The sequence below is a fragment of the Ranitomeya variabilis genome, chromosome 1 (assembly GCF_051348905.1).
Source record: "Ranitomeya variabilis isolate aRanVar5 chromosome 1, aRanVar5.hap1, whole genome shotgun sequence".
In the NCBI taxonomy this organism is placed as follows: Eukaryota; Metazoa; Chordata; class Amphibia; order Anura; family Dendrobatidae; genus Ranitomeya; species Ranitomeya variabilis.
This window is the reverse complement of record NC_135232.1, coordinates 1,091,848,135-1,091,863,296: the sequence shown is the minus strand read 5'-3', so window position 1 is coordinate 1,091,863,296 and position 15,162 is coordinate 1,091,848,135. Positions and strand designations below refer to the sequence as shown.

General features: G+C 41.2%; 1 protein-coding gene and 1 long non-coding RNA gene across 5 annotated transcripts in view; one reads left to right on the top strand and one right to left on the bottom strand.

Moving 5' to 3' along the window:
• The window catches only part of LOC143793229 (uncharacterized), a 37,359-nt gene extending 33,474 nt beyond the window's left edge, over window positions 1-3,885 (top strand). Inside the window, exons 2-3 of the long non-coding RNA XR_013220080.1 lie at window positions 3,098-3,136; window positions 3,478-3,885. This is a non-coding gene — a long non-coding RNA (uncharacterized LOC143793229). The remainder of the gene's footprint in view (window positions 1-3,097; window positions 3,137-3,477) is intronic.
• The window catches only part of LDB2 (LIM domain binding 2), a 415,373-nt gene that overhangs the window by 87,960 nt on the left and 312,251 nt on the right, over window positions 1-15,162 (bottom strand). The window lies entirely within an intron of this gene.

The window sequence follows — 15,162 nt, the reverse complement described above, 5'->3', positions numbered from 1 at the left end:
ATATCTTCCTCACGTAATCTTCGATCCTCCCAAGACCTCCTACTTTCCTCCACACTTATTCGTTCCTCACACAACCGCCTCCAAGATTTCTCCCGAATATCCCCCATCCTCTGGAATTCCATGCCTCAACATGTCCGATTATCCACTACCCTCGGATCCTTCAGACGGAACCTGAAAACCCATTTCTTCAGGAAAGCTTACAGCCTGCAATAACCATTCTGCCGCCTCACCACCACCAGAGCTGCCGCCTCACCAACCACTCGTGCTGCCGCCTCTCCACCACCCGAGCTGCCGCCTCTCCACCACCAGAGCTGCCGCGTCGCCGCCACCAGAGCTGCTGCACCCCCGACCTTCTGTCTCTTCCCCATTATTCCATAGAATGTAAGTTCGCAAGGACAGGGTCCTCTCCCCTCTGTACCAGTCTGTCATTGTAAATTTGTTTACTGTAAACGATATCTATAACTCTGTACGTAACCCCTTCCCATGTACAGCACCATGGAATTAATGGTGCTATATAAATAAAAAAAATAATAAATAATAATAATATCTTGTGTGATATTTATATAGTCAGATTGCTTTCCATACTGTGAAGGCAAAATGAAATAAGGAAAAAGGTAACTTTATTGACTTTTTGCCTAAGTCCCTAAAGAGAAACTTTGAGAATATACAGTATAACGACAGTATAGATATTTGGAAGGTAAAAGACAACTTCTGACCATCAGAGGTCATTTGAGGAGAGGATGGACAAGACATATTTCCATTCTCAAAATTCTTAACATAGGCAAAGTATCACCATCATACTGGCGCTGATGTAACATTCAGCTTCTGCTAAAAATATCAAATATGTACTTACTGGAAAGTATCACCGATGCCTCGGCAAATACTTATTGTCTCAGATATGTCGGAATGTAATTTCATCACTTTCTACTTATGCGTACACGACTGCTGATTTAACTATTCTAAATTTCCAATCTTCAAATTGAGTAATTACTGGTAGGTAATGTCAGTGTTCACAATGGCATCTAGTTATCCCAAACGTTAAAGGAGTTGTCCACTCCTGGCAGCAGGGATCGCGTGACATAACTATGTCACACAATCCCCAGGAGAACCAGTGCCGACACCGCTGGAACGGCGCAGGCACTGGAGGTGAGGATAAGTGTTATTATTTTGCTAGGGGTAAACATAGGGATTTAGAAGGGGTTGCCAGAGTAGTGGACAACCACTTTAACCTAAACATTTCTGATGAGATAGACATATTTCAGGCAGAGGAGGTCCTGACAGTGACAGAACCTAATCAGTATGTACGTTTTTGTAGACCCCAAAAATTATCACCATTAGATATATAGAATTATTATTATTATCATAGTATGCTATTACTGCATATAGACAATAACATATTTTCAGAAAATGACTTTTTTTTTAAACATTTATGTTGAACATATCTTTCAAATTTGTTGTTGATTATATTTTCTACATGTAATTATCTATATTAAAATAAATATTGAAATCTTGCGATATTCACATGGATCACGGAGCCTGATGGTGGTCCGACACTTAATTTCTCACCACTTGTCCTCTTATCATCACAGACAATTAGAATGAAAAGTAAAAGTATTTATGAGCTGAAAGCAAACAACACAGGATTCACCACAGACATTATACTATAGGAGCAGCTACTTAACTCCCTCCCTGCACAGTGACCTCTGCACATGTCACAGAGCATGCCCATAACACTCTCCCATAAAAAATAATAAGTATTTTCCAGACGCCAGTTTCCTACGTCCATGTGGCTGCTGTAAAGCATACAGTATCTCTGAAATGATGTTCACAGAACAGTACAGAGGTTCAAGTGAAATGGCCACTCCCGTAATCATGTATAGAAAATAATCAAGAAAAATCTAGGTGGAACAGCTTTGAGGGGCAGGTGTAATTCTAGTTGCACTTCTGCATCAGACCTGTAAGAAATAATACTTTTATCCAGCCTTACAATGTGAAACGACTACGCAATATTCTTGATCTGAAGGGTTATGAAGCTGTCAGTTACCAAATTTGGATGTAGAGCCTGAGATAGGGGATATGCAATGTAATTTGTAGGTTTTTTTTGCCTAGCGATATTAAGGACCTAAACTGAAGATAGGTCATCAATGTGAGATTGGTGAGGGTCTGACACCTGGAACAGCACTGATCAGCTGTTTTCAACTATTGCGTCGGCTGGATAGCAACAGTGAATGGAGCACAACTCAGCAGTGTGGTGACCATTGGTGAAAATTGCAGATGGGCTCCTCAGGTAAAATTAGAGTAAGGTAACAACACCGATGTCTACCCAGAAACAGAAATGGATGGAGTCAAGAAGAAGGTTTCTTGCTTTTTCTTTATGCAAATTTCAATAAAACTATGTGAGGCAGTTATCAGTGTTATATGTGAGGGTCGCTATGTGTCCCCTAGGATGTGCAAAGAAGCATATGGAGGCCATGGGAGTGCATTGCAGTCACAGGCATAGCTGTGATTGCAATGCAAAATAAAGGTGTGTATTGGTCTTGGGCATGCTATGTGTCCAGGGCACATTTAAGTAAACCTGTTGGGCTTTTATTTTTGAAACGGACTACAGGATGGTAGTGGGGCAGTCCGTTTCCTCCCGTCCGGCCTGGGTTTTCCATGTGGCCCATGGCCACAGATTCAAGTTAAAAACCCTGCAGTAAAGGGTTTGGGTGTGTCAGTTTTGGTCTTGCAAGCAGGCAGAGCAGAAGGCTCTGCAGAGCTCAACCTGTGTGAGGCAACCCAAGGCCAAATGGAGCCAATAGGCCTGGCACCCTCAGCATACATGGCGTGCAGTCGCCCACGGCAACCGGACACGGACTGTCTTGTTTCCCGGCGGCAATCCGGAGGATACCGTTTTGTTTGTAAGTTTGGACATTAAAACTATGTTTTACTTTGAATTTTCCTTGGTCTCTGCCTCATCACTGCACAGTGAGGAAAACCGCTGCACTACAACTACTATTTCTCATGATACTAGAGATTTCATAAGTTTTAATGTAGGCAGTGGCACATATAGCATTACAAACAGAGTAACTTATTTTTCTCCGGCTTCATTTTACAGGCTATCACAAGCCAGGAGGATACGCAAGGAAAGACATATGTGCGTATGGCTGCACAATAACTTAACACATTCTTACACAGACACATATAGCATAAGCGATGTTCGACAGAGTGTCACCATTCTTTTTAATTAATCTATTTGTTATATACCTTTCAAGTTCTGTGGCAAGTTGGCTGACATCTATGGTCCCTATAATTACTATTAGAGGTCGCCACATATCATATATTATTACCTAATTGATAGAATGAATACTTGTTTTATTTTCAACTTTTTAGAGGGAAGCTTGTTTTGTGAAAATACATCGTTTTTAAGACAAAAGTTAATGTGCTAAGCAGAGTGTGGATATGTTTCACTTATTTATAAAATTCTGCTCCCTCTAGGATTTCCTGAAGGGAAGCGTGAAAAATACTGATCAATAGTCTCTGTGTAATGAAGCATCATGGAGAATCTGCAGACATAAAATCAAGAATTACTGGAGCATCGTCTTGACTTTGTGATTTTTCAGGTATTTTGATTTTCAGAGCGATTTTCCTGCTCTCATTTACGGGACTCATTAGAAGAATGTTCTCCATACAAGAGGCCTCGTTTCTGGATACAGCAAATGCAGATGGATTGTTTTCACTTGGTAACTCTTGTTGACAGCACTGGGAATTCACACCAGGGATCTGCCAGATCCGTCATCTGGTGGAATGTGAGGATGAGACTTGCCATTTACTGACCGAATCCTTATTTATTGGTGCTGTAAATTTGGCAATTGACAGGAGGCAAAAAAATTAAATTCTTACTTTAGATAATAGGAAATAAAGGCAGTTGTTCTATAGCGCAATATTTTATGATATATGTTATACCGACATAAGTACAAATGTTAATCACTTTTACATGAGTCATTATAATGCATCTATAAAATGACTCTGTAAAGCCCAAGAAGGTATTGGACTATATGGTGCCCATCAAAGCCCATAGGATTTTCTAAGCCACAATTGGCTTGGTGTTGTTTAGAATGGGGTCTAAGAAATTCTTACTAGTGATGGGTAAACCTGTGAATATTGGGGTCCAGCAGGTTCAGCTAAATCAGGACGGTACCCGAACCCGATTCACATGAATGGGGGCCCGAACATCCATTTTTGCCATGCTGTCATCTGCATGACAGAGCTACAAACACAGGCTCTGATCGGGGGTAAGATTATTACCGCCCATCAGAGAGCTGCGATTCCCACCGTGTCAGTTGACAGCGTGAGCCATCAGCTGTGACCGGCGGTAAAAAGGTTACCACTGGTCACAGGCATCAGATGATGAGAGAGTACTTCTTCCATCAGCTTATGCTTGCTGTCACTGATGGGAGTATTCATAAGCTGGCACCTATGTTACAAATAAATAAAAATAGCAGCCCGCATGGCACCTATGTTATAAATAAATAAAAATAGCAGCCCGCAGCTGCCCCAGAAAATTTACATCTATTAGATTTGCCCAGATCTTGCCACTTGCCCTGGTGCGGTGGCAAGTGGGGCAATGGTTGTGGAATTGATGTCAGCCGTTGACATCAAGCCCACAGGTTAGTAATTAAGAGGCATCTATAAGACGCCCCCCATTACTAACCCCCTAGTTAGTTAGTTTGTAAAAAAAGACACAGCCACAATAAAATACTTTAATTGAAAGAAAGACAATGACATCAACCACAGAAATATTACCCCACTTGCCATCGCACCAGGGCAAGTGATGCACCATTTCTGAGGCGCTGAGAGCTGATGTGTTCAGTCTGGGAGGGTGCCAATAATCATGGCCCTTTCCTAGGCTATTAATATCAACCTGCAGCAGTCTGTTTAACCTTTGCTGGTTATTGATATAATAATTGTTTTGGGGGGTCTCACCTATAAAAACCAGTAAAGTCTAAGCAAATTGCTGTAAGCTGATATTAATAGCCTGGGAACCTTTATGGCTATTGGCCCATTCCCAGAATATTAACATCAGACCTCAGCCATTGACTTTCCCTCTGCTGCTAATGAAAATTACTGGGAATACCACAATGGTTTTTTTCATATTTTTTTTTTCTTTTTTTAACCAGTACAGTAAAATACACACCCAAAATATCTTTAGTTCACAGCCTCCAGGTGTTCCAGCAGCTGAAAATTCCAGTGACCTTAAAATGTTCATCAAAGTTTCCCATGAGGTTTCTGGGCATCGCAGCTTCCAGGAGACCCTGTGGCTGTGAACTCTGGTAAAGGTCACCTGAGTTTAAGCCACTGGGTCTCATGATAGCTCCAGTGCTCAACTGTTGTATTCTGGAGTGGCGAGTGCCGGATTCGCAGGTGTTCATCAGTCCGGCACTTGCAAAGAAAGAGAAACAGTTGCTATGATGTCACCTTACTGTTCTCCTTAAAAAATGTAAAACAAATTTGAAAAAAAAAAACACATGGATGTCCCCCGTAATTTTCATAAGCAGCAGAGGGAAAACCAACTGCTGAGAGCTGATGATAATATTCTGGAAAGGATGGCAATATCCCTAAAGGTTTTTAGGCTATTAAAATAACTAGTAAAGGCTAACCAAACAGCTGTGAGCTAATATTATGGGGGAAAACCTGAAAAAAAAACATACGGTCCATCCATGATTTCAAACTAGCAAAGGCTAAATAGACAGCTGTGGACTGATACTAATAGCCAGGGAAGAGGCCAGAGAAATTGGCCCTTCTCCCAGGCTAAAAGCATCAATAAGATTAGCCAAATCTTGCGCTTAGCCTTGCTCTTCCCACTTGCCCTGTGGCGGTGGCAAGTGGGGTAATATTTATGGGGTTGATATCACCTTTGTATTTTCAGGTGACATCAAGTCCAGGAGTTAGTAATGGAGAGGCATCTATGAGACCCACCCATTACTAACCCCATAGTAAGTTTGGAAATAACCACACAGCATGAATAAAATCCTTCATTTGAAATGAAAATCAATGCCCTGCTTTACACATGTATTTAAAAATAAAAAACAATGAGATCAACGTGAGCACTGTGACTTTTAAATTTTCTCTTTGAGGTCACCGCAGTTCATCGTCCCGGCTCGAGTGAAGTGACCCTGGGAATGCAGCTTCAGTGACCTGCGGTAACCTCTACAACGTCACCGCTCATCACTGAAGCTGCGCTCGGAGCACCTCACTTTCTCATGGTTTTCAACCGGACGGATGCATCATGCCACCGTTCAGTTTGTAAACCAGATATCACAATGATGGATTACGGTATGGGACAGAATGGCTTAACTTGACTTTGGACAGGTAAGGGATATGATTATTTATTTTTGTGCAAGGGACAAGGGCTTAACCCCTTCACCCCCAAGGGTGGTTTGCACGTTAATGACCGGGCCAATTTTTACAATTCTGACCACTGTCCCTTTATGAGGTTATAACTCTGGAACGCTTCAACGGATCTTGGCGATTCTGACATTGTTTTCTCAAGACATATTGTACTTCATGATAGTGGTAAAATTTCTTCGGTATAACTTGCATTTATTTGTGAAAAAAACGAATATTTGGCGAAAATTTTGAAAATTTCGCAATTTTCCAACTTTGAATTTTTATGCCCTTAAATCACAGACATATGTCACGCAAAATACTTAATAAGTAACATTTCCCACATGTCTACTTTACATCAGCACAATTTTGGAACCAAAATTTTTTTTTGTGACGGAGTTATAAGGGTTAAAAGTTGACCAGCAATTTCTCATTTTTACAACACCATTTTTTTTTAGGGACCACATCTCATTTGAAGTCATTTTGAGGGGTCTATATGATAGAAAATACCCAAGTGTGACACCATTCTAAAAACTGCACCCCTCAAGGTACTCAAAACCACTTTCAAGAAGTTTATTAACCCTTCAGGTGTTTCACAGGAATTTTTGGAATATTTAAATAAAAATAAACATTTAACTTTTTTTCACACAAAATTTATTTCAGCTCCAATTTGTTTTATTTTACCAAGGGTAACAGGAGAAAATAGACCCCAAAATTTGTTGTACAATTTGTCCTGAGTACGCTGATACCCCAAATGTGGGGGTAAACCACTGTTTGGGCGCATGGCAGAGCTCGGAAGGAAAGGAGCGCCATTTGACTTTTCAATGCAAAATTGACTGGAATTGAGATGGGACGCCATGTTGCATTTGGAGAGCCCCTGATGTGCCTAAACATTGAAACCCCCCACAAGTGACACCATTTTGGAAAGTAGACCCCTTAAGGAACTTATCTAGATGTGTGTTGAGCACTTTGACCCAACAAGTGCTTCACAGAAGTTTATAATGCAGAGCCGTAAAAATAAAAAATCATATTTTTTTCACAAAAATGATTTTTCGCCCCCAATTTTTTATTTTCCCAAGGGTAAGAGAAGAAATTGGACCCCAAAAATTGTTGTGCAATTTGTCCTGAGTACACTGATACCCCATATGTGGGTGTAAACCATTGTTTGGGCGCAGGGCAGAGCTCGGAAGGGAAGGAGCGCCATTTGACTTTTCAATGCAAAATTGACTGGAATTGAGATGGGACGCCATGTTGCATTTGGAGAGCCCCTGATGTGCCTAAACATTGAAACCCCCACAAGTGACACCATTTTGGAAAGTAGACCCCCTAAGGATCTTATCTAGATGTGTGTTGAGCACTTTGACCCAACAAGTGCTTCACAGAAGTTCATAATGCAGAGCCGTAAAAATAAAAAATCATATTTTTTCACAAAAATGATCTTTTCGCCCCCAATTTTTTATTTTCCCAAGGGTAAGAGAAGAAATTGGACCCCAAAAATTGTTGTGCAATTTGTCCTGAGTACGCTGATACCCCATATGTGGGTGTAAACCATTGTTTGGGCGCAGGGCAGAGCTCGGAAGGGAAGGAGCGCCATTTGACTTTTCAATGCAAAATTGACTGGAATTGAGATGGGACGCCATGTTGCGTTTGGATAGCCCCTGATGTGCCTAAACATTGAAACCCCCCACAAGTGACACCATTTTGGAAAGTAGACCCCTTAAGGAACTTATCTAGATGTGTGTTGAGCACTTTGACCCAACAAGTGCTTCACAGAAGTTTATAATGCAGAGCCGTAAAAATAAAAAATCATATTTTTTCACAAAAATGATCTTTTCGCCCCCATTTTTTTATTTCCCCAAGGGTAAGAGAAGAAATTAGACCACAAAAGTTGTTGTGCAATTTGTCCTGAGTACGACGATACCCCATATGTGGGGGTAAACCACTGTTTGGGCGCATAGCAGAGCTCGGAAGGGAAGGAGCGCTATTTTACTTTTCAATGCAAAATTGACTGGAATTAAGATGGGATGCCATGTTGCGTTTGGAGAGCCCCTGATGTGCCTAAACATTAAAAACCCCCACAAGTGACACCATTTTGGAAAGTAGACCCCCTAAGGAACTTATCTAGATGTGTTTTGATACCTTTGAACCCCCAAGTGTTTCACTACAGTTTATAACGCAGAGCCGTGAAAATAAAAATTCTTTTTTTTTTTCACAAAAATGATTTTTAGCCCCCAGTTTTGTATTTTCACAAGGGTATCAGGATAAATTGGACCCCAAACATTGTTGTCCAATTTGTCCTGAGTACGCTGATACCCCATATGTGGGGGGGAACCACTGTTTGGGCGCATGACAGAGCTCGGAAGGGAAGGAGCGCCATTTGGAATGCAGACTTAAATGGATTGGTCTGCAGGCGTCACGTTGCATTTGCAGAGCCCCTGATGTACCCAAACAGTACAAACCCCCCACAAGTGACCCCATATTGGAAACTAGACCCCCCAAGGAACTTATCTAGATGTGTTGTGAGAACTTTGAACCCCCAAGTGTTTCACTACAGTTTACAACGCAGAGCCGTGAAAATAAAAAATCTTTTTTTTCCCACAAAACTTATTTTTTGGCCCCCAGTTTTGTATTTTCCCAAGGGTAGCAGGATAAATTGGACCCCAAAAGATGATGTCCAATTTATCCTGAGTACGCTGATACCCCATATGTTGGGGTAAACCCCTGTTTGGGCACACGGGAGAGCTCTGAAGGGAAGGAGCACTGTTTTCCTTTTTCAACGCAGAATTGGCTGGAATTCAGATCGGATGCCATGTCCCGTTTGGAGAGCCCCTGATGTGCCTAAACAGTGGAAACCCCCCAATTATAACTGAAACCCTAATCCAAACACACCCCTTACCCTAATCCCAACAGTAACCCTAACCACTCCTCTAACCCAGACACACCCAACCCTATTCCCAACCGTAAATGTAATCCAAACCCTAACCCTATCTTTAGCCCCAACCCTAACTGTAGCCCCAACCCTAGCCCCAACCCTAACCCTAACCCTAACCCTAACCCTAGCAATAACCCTAGCCCTATCACTAGCCCTAACACTAGCCGTAACACTAGCCCTAACCCTAGCCCTAACCCTAGCCCTAACCCTAGCCCCATCCCTAGCCCCAACCCTAACCATAGCCCTAACCCTAGCCCCAACCCTAGCCCCAACCCTAGCCCTAACCCTAGCCCTAACCCTTGCCCTAACCCTAACCCTAGCCCTAACTTTAGTCCTAACTCTAGCCCTAACCCTAATGGGAAAATGGAAATAAATACATTTTTTAATTTTTTTATTTTTCCCTAACTAAGGGGGTGATGAAGGGGGGTTTGATTTACTTTTATAGCGGGTTATTTAGCGGATTTTTATGATTGGCAGCTGTCACACACTGAAAGACGCTTTTCATTGCAAAAAATATTTTTTGCGTTACCACATTTTGAGAGCTGTACTTTTTCCATATTTGAGTCCACAGAGTCATGTGAGATCTTGTTTTTTGCGGGACGAGTTGACGTTTTTATTGGTAACATTTTCGGACACGTGACATTTTTTGATCGCTTTTTATTCCGATTTTTGTGAGGCAGAGTGATCAAAAACCAGCTATTCATGAATTTCTTTTGGGGGAGGCGTTTATACCGTTCCGCGTTTGGTAAAATTGATAAAGCAGTTTTATTCGTCGGGTCAGTACGATTACAGCGATATCTCATTTATACCATTTTTTTATGTTTTGGCGCTTTTATACGATAAAAACTATTTTATAGAAAAAATAATTATTTTGGTATTGCTTTATTCTCAGGACTATAACTTTTTTATTTTTTTGCTGATGATGCTGTATGGCGGCTCGTTTTTTGCGGGACAAGATGACGTTTTCAGCGGTACCATGGTTATTTATATCAGTCTTTTTGATCGCGTGTTATTCCACTTTTTGTTTGGCAGTATGATAATAAAGCGTTGTTTTTTGCCTCGTTTTTTTTTTCTTTTCTTACGGTGTTTACTGAAGGGGTTAACTAGTGGGGCAGTTTTATAGGTTGGGTCGTTACGGACGCGGCAATACTAAATATGTGTACTTTTATTGTTTTTTTTATTTTATTTAGCTAAAGAAATGTATTTATGGGAATAATATATATATATTTTTTTCTTTATTTAGGATATTTTTTTTATTTTTTTTTTACACACATGTGGGGAATTTTTTTTAACTTTTTTACTTTGTCCCAGGGGGGGACATCACAGATCATTGATCTGGCAGTGTGCACAGCACTCTGCCAGATCTGCGATCTGCTGTGCAGGGCTGCAGGCTTACCAAGTGTCTGCTCTGAGCAGACACTCGGTAAGCCACCTCCCTCCCTGCAGGACCCGGATGCCGCGGCCATCTTGGATCCGGGACCTGCGGCGAGGAGGGAGGTAGGAGACCCTCAGAGCAACGCGATCACATCGCGTTGCTCCGGGGGTCTCAGGGAAGCCCGCAGGGAGCCCCCTCCCTGCGCGATGCTTCCCTATACCGCCGGTACACCGCGATCATGTTTGATCGCGGTGTGCCGGGGGTTAATGTGCCGGGGGCGGTCTGTGACCGCTCCTGGCACATAGTGCCGGATGTCAGCTGCGATATGCAGCTGACACCCGGCCGCGATCGGCCGCGCTCCCCCCGTGAGCGCCGCTGATCGGTGATGACGTACTATCCCGTCGGTGGTCATACGGGCCCACCCCACCTCGATGGGATAGTACGTCAGATGTCAGAAAGGGGTTAAATGAATTAGGTGTACGGTGAGTATTATCGTTGTTTATTATTTTCTGTGTTTTTTACAGGGGACAATGGCTTCATTGAAATTGGCGTAAGGTGAGTATAACTGTGCTTTTTATTTTTATTTCAAATAAAGGTGTCACTGTCTTTCTTTCAATTAAAGGATATTATTCTAGCTGTGTATTTTTTACATTCTAACTATGGGGTTAGTAATGGGGGTGTCTTAGAGACACCTCTCCATTACTAACCTGTGGACTTGATGTCAGCGACCATAAAATAGCTGACAACAACCCCACAACCATTACCCCACTTGCCATCACACCAGGACAAATGGGAAATGCCAGGCAAAGAGCCAGAATTGGCACATCTAATGCATGTCTAGTCAAGAATAGTCAAGATTAGAGATGAGTGAATCAATCATTGAAGCCCTCCCATCAAAATGTTTATCCTATTAATATATTGCAATCATCATATTATATAGCACTGTGTACTTACAATTTCTCATTTTTCTACCCAGCTAATTCTTGTCTTTTCCATTATGTCTATGACATCACATGATTACAAACTGACTAGCTGAATCCTTCTAAGCTCGGGGTAGAAATAGGAAATCTGTTTTCCTATATGACTCATGAGTTACTGCAAAAGTTAATGGCAGGTGGAGGATGGAGCAACTAGGTCATGATTTTAGCAGGGAAAAGAGACTCCCTGTTTCTACATAGAGCAGAGAAAAGAGAAGAAATAGCTGAGTAGAAAGGCAAAATGAGCAATTGTAAGTACAATGCAATATACTGCATTAAGAAGATAAAAAGTTTGATGGGAGCGCTTCTTTAGAAAAGTAAAATTAGTTCTAATTTCCTTAACTATTTTGATTCCAGCCAGGTAAAAATGTTTGTAATTCAGTTTCCAATCCCCTCAAAAAATGGATGGCTGCCATTATGCTGAATTTTTTCGCAGTCAGAAAGGGGTTACAATTATTAAAACACATAGTTGCATAGTTACATAGGTTGAAAAAAGACATAGGTCCATTAAGTTAAACCCTTCTCCACCAATTATATATTTTGTCACTAAATTATCTATAAAACACAATGTAATGTGCACTGAGGAAATCGTCCGGCCCTTTTTTAAAAGCTGTTATAGTATCTGCCATCACTACCTCTTGTGGTCGGCATTCCACAGTCTGACTGCTTTAACTGTAAAGAACCCTTTCCTATCTAGCTGTCGGAATCACATCAGGGGACATCAGGGGGCACTCATTTCACCAGTAATTAGTGCCCCCTGGTCCTTAGTATGGTCCTTGGAAGGAATAAGTTGTGTGCCAATCCTTTATATTGACCAGACATGTATTTATACATATAAATGAGATCTCCTGTAAGACATCTTGGTCAAGATATGTGGAAGGATTCGGGATCTTGGGCACATTGCACAGGAACAGTGCTCTGTTGCTGTGGCAATATTGTCAAAAAAGTCAAGAAAACAGAAATCACAAGTGTAAATTCTTTCCATTTTCCGTTCAGGAATCAATGACATCACAGCATTTGTTTTGACACATTTTGATGATTCTTTTCTGTTCAATTATGACCTCTTGTAGATCTGTCACGATCCATTATTCTTCATGGTGAAAACCCCTTGTATACATGGTTTGTTGTGTGTTAAACATCAAAAATATCAATATATGACAATAACAAATTCTGTAAATCAAGAGCCACAGGAGGTCATAGATAATCGGTGCTCTAAAAACAATTGCAGCGTAAGTACATGCATGTTCTTAGTAATTCAACTGTAGGACTCGAAGATGTTGTATTCCCATGAAATTCACAAAAAAACCTCACAAAATGCCATTTTCGCTTAATACGTGTACCTTGATTATCATTATCACCTTTCCATTAAAAGCCAACAGTCACATAGCTCAGCGTGCCATGCCACACATGCCTGTTCACTAGATCTTTCATGCTGAACACTGCTTATTAACACCTACAATATATTTTTCCCTATAGAGAACAGAGAAAAAAAAAATTCCTTTGGAAATTCACATTTGCTCGATATATTTTCTACAAAGACTCGGGGTTCAACAATCCTAAGATAAACACTATAAGTCAGAAATAAATATAGACTTACATGTAATGCTCCATCAATTTAATTTTCTAGTTAAAATAGATTTGTTTGCGTAAATGTTTGTAAAATGTGACATAGAATGGTTAAATTATCAAAGACTTTTTGATTACTCTTGGAAAAAATCTCAAGAATCAAACATGCAATAAATAAATCTGTACAACTTGCATTAGCTACAAGATGACTATGGTAATTATTCATCTTTACAGCAAATACATTGATCAGCCTGTGAACCTGGAGAGAAAAATGTCTCTACAGGAGGTGAACTGTGATCTCGGGAACTGAAGGTTCAGGATCTCTGGCCAACTGTGATCACACATAAAAGCATTTTCATGCACCACTAATGTTGGGCACGCTGTTTTCCATTTATTTAGAACATCAGATGAGTAAAAAAAAAATGTAATGCCTAAATATAAAGAATCCCCTAATGGCACACCCTTCATCCTGCTACCACAGTTCTTTCCTTCCCATTCCAAGGCTTGGTGATGGAACTGGTAAGTGGTCATGCCGTATCGTCAGCATTGCATACTTTGGGCAGACTATGGCTCCTCACAAGTCAACATCAGAGTCAAGACGTACACTAGCAAGTTTAATCACAACTAGTCCCATTTCCAAAAAAAAAAACATACAGTAAAACCAGTCAGTCAAAGAAAGCCATCTTGGGTGTCTCTCCCATAGTTAGGAGCCTCGCCCAACCGAGCATATCTGTGTTCTCTATGGCCTCCATTTTGGTAGTGCCATCCTTTTTCTCTCTCTGTCTCTCTGTGAGAAAGCTGTCACCAGACAATAAATTTTGTTCAACTTCACAATTGTGTTCCACTTGTTGTTGATTCTTCACCCAAAATTTACATTTGGTATTGTTATGTTTGAAGCATGATATGTGGGAAAGGTTGAAAAGTTCCAGGGGGCCGAATACTTTCGCAAGGCACTGTACCTCCAAGAGAACAAAGTGATCAGCAGTCTGAAATCAGACATGCTGGATCGACATCTCCCCATGACAATTAGTCTACCAGCATGTTAGAGTGTCAGCCGAACCCGTTGATATTGATGAGTTTGGTCAACATCAGTCTAATTTGTATGGAGGCCTTAATACTCTGGTAATTCTGGTATCGATATCCCGTCAGGACTTATTGTAGAATATAGACATCACAGAGGGACCAGGATGGCCAACTTAGGTTTTTATTTTTTCAGGAGAGCTAAATATAAAAAAAGATCATAGACAGACAACATTTTTATGGACAAATTGGACAACCACAATAAATCATTAAAGAGGCAGTTCGGCCTTGGGTTACAAGTCTGCAGACACTATGTGACTGCAGAATTCAGAATTTTCACAGCGACCAGTGTGCATGCTGTTAGGATTCTCATTTTTTGTACTGGCGCCGGGCGCGTGACCCAAGTATGCAGTTTGCATTCATGTGATCACGTGCCAAATAAATATGTGCAGCCTTGCTCAGTGCAAGTGAATTGAGCTAGGCTAGTCAGAATGTGTCTGGAAGTATGCAAATTGCATACTTGTAGTCACATGACTACCTGACTCTGAAATTGTGCATTCTGCAAGCTGTGAGTATTCACAAGTCTGCAGGCACATAGAGTGACTGCAGACTTCTACCCCAAGGCAGGACAACCCTTTTAAGTTTCATGTGTGATATATGTCTACAGCCTACAATTTTAATATAAAGATGTAAGGGGTGCACAAGGGCTATTGTGCCCACTTGCCCTGGCCCATGTTTTATGTCCCTGACAAACTGGTGTATTTAACATGCACATCTTATGAAGTATTCGGTGCTGTACCTGAATGTGAACTGGACGAGCTGAGAAAGAAACTGAGTAAAATCGTGGGAACCTGACTCTGTCTCTCTGCGTGGAATCTCAAGAGGAAGACTCCCAGCGGACCAGAGAGGATCCAGATGGACAGGAA